Here is a 9518-nt window from a genome sequence, read left to right as displayed (position 1 = left end):
CATTTAAATTCACCAACACCTCAAAACACCGTGAATTTTGTATGCCACGATAGTGTGGACGTATACAAAATCAAACCTTTGTAAGAGGGGGTTTTACCCATTAATTTTATTATCTTGTCAACCTAACTTTATGACAAATAAAATTAATAGTCGATTTTTCGTCGGTCACACAAATTAATAGTTAGTTTTTCTTCGTTCACACAATTAATAGTTGATTATCTTGTATACGGAAGCCACTGATCATGTTTGCAATTCTTTGCAGGTGTTCCAGGAAATCCGACTACTATTTGATGGAGAGATAACCGTCTACATGGGCAATACTACTAAGGTGGCGGTTGTTGCAGTGGGAGACATCTACTTATCTTTTGATAGGAATAGAAGTTTGATTTTAAGAAATTATCTTTATGTACCCAGTTTTAGAAAGAATTTAATTTCAGTTTCTAAACTATATTTGGATGGATATTCTGTTTCCTTTAGTAACAATGTCGTTATAAAAGAGAAATAAGGTGATTATCTGTTCTGGTGCATTGGTTGGCAATTTATATACTCTAAATCCAATTTCTCCCACAAAGCAAAATATGGAAATTAATAACACATCTTCTAACTCTAATAAGAGAAAAGAACCTTTGGAAATGAACCAAATGTATCTTTGGCATCTAAGGCTTGGTCATATTAACTTAAGTAGGATTCAAAGGATTGTAGCCGATGGACTCTTGGGTTCATTAGAGTTGGAAAACTTTCCAACATGTGAATCCTGCTTGGAAGGTAAAATGACCAAGAGACCTTTTAAGACTAAGGGGTATATAGCCAAAGATGCATTAGAACCGGTTCATTCTGATTTGTGTGGTCCTATGTCTTTCTAGGCAAGAGGTGGTTATAAATACTTCATCTCCTTTATTGACGATTATTCAAGATACGGATACATTTACCTGATGCGCCGCAAGTCTGAATGCTTTGACAAGTTCAAAGAATATATGGCTGATGTGGAGAAACGTCTTGGTAAAAGTATCAAGACACTACGGTCTGACCGTGGTGGCGAATACCTCTTTGGAGAGTTTAGGAATTCTTTTCAGAAGTCGGGATTCAATCCTAATTGTCTTCACCTGGTACACCCCAACAGAATGGTGTGGCAAAACGAAGGAATATGACTCTTAAGAAAATGGTTAGATCGATGATGAGTTATTTAGAGTTACCAAATTCGTTTTGGGATATGCATTAGAACAGCAATGTACATTCTGAATATGGTACCTTCTAAAATAGTTCCTTCTACTCCTATGGAATTATGGAATGGGCGTAAGCCTAGTCTGAATCATATCCGGATATGGGGTAGTCCAGCACATGTGCTGAAGGGAGATACTGACAAGTTGGAATCACGTACAGAAGTTTGTCTGTTTGTGGGATATCCTAAGGGAACGAAAGGTGGTTTGTTTTATAATCCTAAAAATCAGAAGATCATTGTTAGCACCAATGCTTGATTTTTTGAAAAAGATTATGTAATGAACCATAAGCCCATGAGTGTAATAGTTCTAGAAGAAATAATAGAGGGCACGTCTACTTTAGTACCAACAGTACAAGATGAAGTACCACTAGAAACTGCAACACATGTCACACATGGTACACAACTAGAGGCAGTGTCTCGTCGTAGTGGGAGGGTTGTAAGGCAACTTGAGAGATTCATGTTTTTGGGAGAGTCTTCGGACTTGATCCCGGGTAAACATGAACCTGATCCCCGAACATATGACGAAGGACTCCAAGATAAAGATGCAGTATCTTGGCAAAAGGCAATGAATTCTGAAATAGAATCTATGTATTCTAATAAGGTCTGAGAGCTTGTAGAACCACCTGATGGTGTAAAAGTCGTTGGATGCAAGTGGATCTACAAAAGGAAAAGAGGGATAGATGGGAAGGTAGAAACCTTCAAAGCAAGGCTTGTTACGAAAGGGTATACTCAGAAAGAGGGAATCGATTATGAGGAGACTTTTTCGTCGGTAGCTATGCTTAAGTCTATTCGGATACTCTTATCCATTGCCGCTCATATGGATTATGAGATTTGAAAAATGGTTGTCAAGACAGCTTTCCTTAACGGAAGTCTTGAAGAAAACATCCATATGAAGCAACTAGAGGGATTCATTGAAAAAGGCAAAGAGCATCTAGTATGCAAGCTGAATCAGTCCATTTATGGACTGAAGCAAGCTTCAAGATCTTAGAACATCTGGTTTAATGAAGTAATCCTGTCATATGGATTTATTCAGTGTCTGGATGAGCCTTATGTATACAAGAAGTGTAACGGAAACGTGGTGGTATTTCTTGTACTATACATAGATGATATTTTGTTAATTGGCAACAATGTCAAGGTATTATCAGACGTAAGGGTATGGTTGTCCAAACAATTTGATATAAAGGATTTAGGAGAATGTGTACACATTCTTGGGATCAAAGTCATAAGGGATCACAAGAAAAGAATGTTGTGCCTATCTCAAGCTTCATATATAGATACGATCCTTGCTCGTTTTAGCATGTAGTACTCCAAGAAAGGTTTCTTACCTTTTATGCATGGAGTAGCCTTATCTAAAGAGATGTCGCCGAAGACATCAAAGGAGATGGAGGATATGAAGGCAGTTCCTTATGCTTCGGCTGTAGGAAGCCTTATGTATGCAATGCTGTGTATGAGAACTGATATCTGTTTTACCGTTGGCATTGTTAGCAAATATTAGAGTAACCCTAGACAAGGATATTGGACTGCTGTAAAGCATATATTGAAGTACCTGAGAAGGACTAGAGATTATATGCTAGTTTACCAAGCAGATGATTTGCTCCCTGTGGGTTACACGGATTCGAATTTCCAATCAGATAGGGACAATAGTAAGTCTACATCAGGCTATGTGTTTCCTTTAGGAGGTGGAGCCATTGCATTGAGGAGTGTTAAGTAGAAATGCGTTTCAGACACAACCATGGAAGCTGAGTATGTGGCAGCCTCTGAGGCAGCCAAAGAAGCTGTATGACCCAGGAACTTTCTAATGGACTTAGATGTGATTCCTGGTTTGCCCAAAATCATCACAATTTATTGTGATTATAGCGGTGCAGTTGCAAACTCGAAGGAACCAAGAGCCTATAAGGCGAGTAAACATATAGAGGGCAAGTACCACCTAATACAAGACATTGTCAAGCGAGGAGAAGTTGTCGTCGCCAAGATTGCATCAGCAGATAACCTGGCAGATCCTTTCACTAAGGCCCTTCCGGCGAAAGCTTTTGATCGGCATGTGGAGGGGATGGAAATCAGATGTATGGCAGCAGTTATGGAAGCTTAGTCTTTTAGTATAAGTGGGAGATTGTTAGAGTGTATACTAAAAGCCTAACTTTTGTAAACATTTATTTTTGAAATAAAAGAATCACATTGGTCAATATCTACATTTATTTGTTAAATGTAATTGCTCAATTAATTTATATAGTAGACAACATGGTGTGTGGACTCACAGATAGAAGATCATGTTGTCGGTTCTTTATAAATTATAAATAGTTGCTCACGACTAAGATGGAAAGGAATAAACCATCGGAATAGTTGTAGTTTAATTAAGTATTAGTTTATCTTCATTAATAAATTACACTGGTACACTCTAAGTGTATTGAGTAGGACTATTTTAGGTAAGTTCTTTTTGTACTGATTTAATAAAAGAACAAGACCTTAGTTGTTATGGAAGTGTGTGCTCTTAATCCTAATATAATAACAAGCACATATATTTAATATTTATTTCTTTGACTTATCAAAGGGTGAGTTTTAGCTCGATAAATCAATATGCCCAATAAGTTGGGAAATGATATTACTTATAGTGTGTGTTGTTGATTATAGAAGGAATCTGTGTCCTAGTAATCTAGGTTGAGAATGTCCCCAAGAGGAGCTCATAAGGATTGTCATGTTAAACCCTGCAGGTGGACTTAGTCCGACATGACAATGAAGTTGAGTGGTACTACTCTTGGAGCTATATATTAATTAAGTGAGTTGTCAATAACTTTCTTAATTAGTGGACATTCATTATCTTAAACACAGGGAGACTAACACACACATGATAAGAAGGAGACCATAATTTAATTTGGGATTGGTGCGGTAGTGCGATAATAACTCTCTAGTGGAATGAGTTATTATCGATGAACTTGAGTTGTGTGTTCGGAGCGAACATGGGATACTCAAGCTCATCGGAAGGCCAAAACCAATTTCTCCTCTAGGTCCCTGTCGTAGTCTCATTAAAGCCTCAAGTGTAGGTGCAGCGAAGGCCGGCAAGAGAGGGGTGGATTGCTTCTGAAAAAAAATAAAGTATACCCTTATCGGAGTTTTCAACTCGAAAGTGCAATAGTAAAAAATAAAATAACTAAAACAATAAAGCTAAATAGAAGGGCAGAGAAGACCGGGAGTTAACCTGGTTACAACAAAGAAGGTTGTTAATCCAGGGCGATGAAAAGCGCGCATTAGAAAAATCTCCTTCTCTAAAGGTGGAGAAGCCTTTTATACTCTAACAGCTCATAACTATTGCTAGGAATTGATTACAGAGTTGCTGGAACAATTGATTAATATTTTCTAGCTCCAGGGGTCATTATATAGCTCCTGGAAAGTCTATCCCGAGGGTCCAAGGCGCCTCCAATAAGGTTCAAGGCGCCTCAAAGGGGTTTGACCGGATAAACATCTATCCGATCACAAACGACTATGTTGGCCAGGTCTGAGGTGCCTTAAACAACCTTGGAGGCGCCTCGGACTGTTTGAGGCGCCTCCAATGGGTCTGAGGCACCTCCAAGCCTGGATGGCCCAATTTCTGGATGGTATAAAAGCCCAATTTCTGCATGGTTTAAATAGCTTCCAGCTTATCTTTTTCCTTCGCTTTAACTTCCGAAGCTCTGATAACTTGGGTGATTGCGGCCAACCAAAATAGGGCTCACCCGAACCCAATTTCTGGCCTTCCTTGAGCAACCTTCCTCCCTGGCTTAACGTCCCTCAAACATCGTGCACGTTCTTCTCGCCCACCGGTGTACTCTTCCGCAGCTCTCTCGTCCTTCGGACGCACCGAGCCCATCGACTCTCTTCCCGTGTCGTCCTTCTCGCTAGCTACGTCTTCTGCTTGACTTCCTGTGCTCCTAAGCTCCCACACACTCAGACACAGGGATCAAACAAAGAGTAGGACCTAACCAACTTGGTTGATCAAATCAAAGCTACCACGGGGTCCAACAATCTCCCCCATTTTGATATGCATCAACCCAAGTTCAAGTTAGGGTAAAAATAGACACAAAAAGTAATTTTAAAGAAAATTACTAAACTAATATGATAAGCATAAATTTGCAATAAATAAAATTGCAACACAGTTTAGAAAAATATTTAAAAATTATAATTTTCCTAACTCCCCCTAAATATGTACTTCTCTAAACTTGTACCTTTCTCTCCCTCTTTGATCACAACAAAAACGGGGTAACAGAAAAAAAATTTTAGCAAAAATTTTTAAGTTAGAAAAATTTCTAATTTAAGATGAAAAAATGTCTAAGTAAACTGAATTTATAGAATTTTCAAAAATAGAAATTTCAAAAAAAAATTCTAAGTAAAATGAAAATTTTGGAATTTAAAAAAATTCTAAGTAAAATTTCTAAGTGACAAAAGAATTCCAACTAAAAATGATTTGTTTGAATTTTTCAAAATAATTTCTAAGTCAAAAAATTGATTTTTAGAATTAAAAAAATTCTAAGTAAAACTTTCAAGAGACATTTTTCTAAATAATTAAAAAAATGAATTTCTAAGGAAATGTTTAAAAAAAATTTCAAATCATTATTTAATTCTTATTTTAATGCCTTTATTAGAAAGTTACTTAAACATTTTTATTTTGATATTTCGCCTTCCAAGTGGTGGTGAGACGCTAGGCATTCTTGGTTATTGGAGCAACAACCACTTAGACAAAGCTTCCATAAAGAAACTCAAAGTTTAATTTTCTCACTGTAAGCTTTTAATTAAATAAATTAATTTAGAACAGATTTCAGAACCCAATAAAGGTTCCTTCCTACAGGGTTATTCAAAAATTTAGGGGTACATAGTTCTTGGACACTCTTCTAAGTTGACACTGATGATTTCTAATGTATCAATTCAATTTTCCATAAATTCTAACTTTTGATTTTGGAAATCTATTTAAGCATGCATCAGTTTTTAAATTCTTAATTTCTAATTTTAGATTATCATTTTCTGATTTTAGATTATCGTACATCTCAAGTGGACATGCTTTTGCTAATTTCATTTTCAATTCAGTATTTTCTTTTTCTAATTTGAATAAGTCTTTAGAAAGAGACTTAATAAAGCGAAAAGACTGAGTCAGGGTTAGATTACGTACCTTACTTACCTGACTTGGTGAGGCTCCCCCTTCACTGTAGCTTTCCTCTTTTGATGTTCCTCCCCCTTCTTCTATGCTCAGCTCTGAGCTTGACTCTTCCTCTATCTGATGGTTAGCCATTAGCGCTAACCCCGAGAAAGCTTCAATGTCTGATTTGGAACACGACGAGTTTGACCAAGTGGCCTTCAAGTTCTTGTACTTGGAGGATTCTGGCTTCTTGTACTTGACCCTTTCGTTTTCTTTCTTCTTGCTCTTTAATTTCGGGTAGTCATCCTTGATGTGCCCTTCTTCGTTGCAGCTGTAGCAATAAACCGTTCTCTTTTTTGGCTCATGCTTCAGCGATCTAAATTTGTTAGATTTAAAAAACTTATTAAATCATCTTACCATTAATGCAGCTTCGGATTCATCGATTGAGGCTTCGGAGTCAGAATCGTTTATTCTTGCCTTCAAGGCAATGTTCTGACTTTCTTTCTCCACTTTAATGGGCTCTGCAATCCGTGATTCGTGAAGTTCAAATGTAGAAAACAAACTTTCTAAAGTACTTACCTCGAAGTCCTTAGAGTTGTAGTACGCATCTACTAAGGAGGCCCACTCTGGAGTTTTGGGGAAGGCGTTGAGCGCGTACCAGATAGAGTCTCGGTTCGTTACTTCTTCTCCAAGATTGGTTTGTTGCGTGATCAGTTCTTTGATCCTTGCTTGGAGTTACGCTACCTTCTCACCTTGGTTAATCCGGAGGTTCGTTAATTGGGTCTGGAGGATGTCGCGCCTCACTAGCTTGGCTTCCGAGGTACCTACGTGAAGCTCCAGGAAATTTTCCCAGAGGTCTTCCGCGAAGTCATAGCTTCCGATTCGACTTACCTCTTGTGGTGGCAGCACGCTAAGCAGGTGTAATTCTGCCTTTCCGTTGGCGACAAAATCGGCTTGCTACTTCTTGCTCCACGTATTTTCTTCTTTATCTTTTGGAACTACATAGCCATATTTCATAATTAAACAAATGTCAAATTCTGTTTTAAAAAATACCTCCATCTGGCGTTTCCACGTCGCGAAGTCTCCGTCGAACTTCGGGGGATGAATATTTGCTCCGGCCATCATCTTGATCGTTGTGCTTCTGTCGGTGGTTAGTCCTTCTGAGACGATCCATGCTCTGATACCAATTGAAGGTGCAGCGGAGGCTGGCAAGAGGGGGGGTGAATTGCTTCTGAAAAAAAATAAATTATACCCTCCTCCGAGTTTTCAACTCGAAAGTGCAATAGTAAATAATAAAATAACTAAAACAATAAAGCTAAACAGAAGGACAGAGAAGACCGGGAGTTAACCTGGTTACCACCAAGAAGGTTGTTAATCCAGGGTGATGAAAAGCGTGCACTAGAAAAATCTCCTTCTCTGAAGGCGGAGAAGCCTTTTACACTCTAACAGCTCAGAACTATTGCTAGGAATTGATTACAGAGTTGCTGGAACAATTGATTAAAATTTTCTAGCTCCAGGGGCCTTTATATAGCTCCCGGAAAGTCTATCCCGAGGGTCCAAGGCGCCTCCAACAAGGTTCAAGGTGCCTGAAAGGGGTTTGACCAGATAAACATCTATCCGATCGCAAACGGCTATGTTGGCCAGGTCTGAGGCGCCTCAAACAACCTTGGAGGTGCCTCGGACTGTTTGAGGCGCCTCCAATGGGTCTGAGGCGCCTCGGACTGTCTGAGGCACCTCCAATGGGTCTGAGGCACATCGGACTGTCTGAGGCACCTCCAATGGGTCTGAGGCGCCTCCAAGCCTGGATGGCCCAATTTTTGTATAGTATAAAAGCCCAATTTCTACATGGTATAAAAGCCCAATTTCTGCATGGTTTAAATAGCTTCCAGCTTATCTTTTTTCCTTCGCTTTGACTTCCGAAGCTCCGATAACTTGAGTGATTGCAGCCAACCGAAATAGGGCTCACCTGAACCTAATTTCTAGCCTTCCTCGAGCAACCTTCCTCCCCGGCTTAACGTCCCTCGAACGTTGCGCATGTTCTTATTGCCCACCAGTATACTCTTCCGCAGCTCTCTCATCCTTCTAACGCACTGAGCCCGTCGGCTCTCTTCCCGTGTCATCCTTCTCGCTATCTACGTCTTCCGCTTGACTTCCTATGCTCCTAAGCTCCTGCACACTCAGACACAGGGATCAAACACAGAGCAGGACCTAACTAACTTGGTTGATCACATCAAAACTACCACGGGGTCCAACAATTCACTGGAAAAGAGCGGGGGACGAGCAATGTTGTAGCCTTCTTGATGGGTCATTTGATAAATGAATCTTGCACACAAAGAAACAAGAAAGCTTGTTCCAAGACTTGGTCTTGGATTAGTAGTGCAGAATAAAGACCATCCAAAGATAGGCCCATCTTGGTTCCAAGAAGGGGGTTGGTCCATTACTTGGTGACCAAGCAATGGCCGGCCATATCTCCTCTTAAAGGGTTGGCCCTTTGCTTGGTGCCCAAGCATGTAGGAGTCGGCCACAATAAATCAAACAAGGAGGGGTGTTTTGAATTTTTAAAATCTTCTCTTTGTAAAAATCTACAAGTTGTAAAAGAAAGATTTTAAATTTAAAAACTTTCCTTATTTGAATTTGTCCACATGTTTTAATAGAGAGTTTTAAAAGTTTTAAAACTTTCGTTTTTTAACCATCCTCATGGTTTTAGAAAAAAGGAAGAGAATTTTTAAAAATTAAAATTTTCTATTCATGTTAAAAAAGGAAATTTTTGAAGAAAAGTTTTAAATTTTAAAACATGGTTTCAATTTTTAAAAGATTTCCTTTTTAACATCTACTTTAGGAAAGAGAACTTATAAAATTTTATAAGAGAATTTCTTCTTGTAAAATTTTATAAAAAAAATATATTTCCTTCCTCTTAAGGGGGCGGCCACCCTTGCTTGGTGCCCAAGCAAGGTGGCTGGCCAAATAGAAATAAAATTAAAATCATCATCCAATGATTTAGTGATTGATTCAATCAAGAGGAAAGAAAAGGAAAATAAAAAGGGAAAAGGAAAAACAAGAAGAAGATTTTAATTTTTGTAAAAATTCTTCCCTTATTTTTCTTGGGCAAGTAATATAAAAGAAGGGGTGAGGAGGCCTCATGACACACAATTCTTATTCTCTTGCTTGGAGATCATGGTGTGGCCAGCCCCTTCTCTC

This window comes from Zingiber officinale, chromosome 11A (genome assembly GCF_018446385.1).
Source record: "Zingiber officinale cultivar Zhangliang chromosome 11A, Zo_v1.1, whole genome shotgun sequence".
NCBI classification, from domain to species: Eukaryota; Viridiplantae; Streptophyta; class Magnoliopsida; order Zingiberales; family Zingiberaceae; genus Zingiber; species Zingiber officinale.
Note: the sequence above shows the minus strand (reverse complement) of the source record.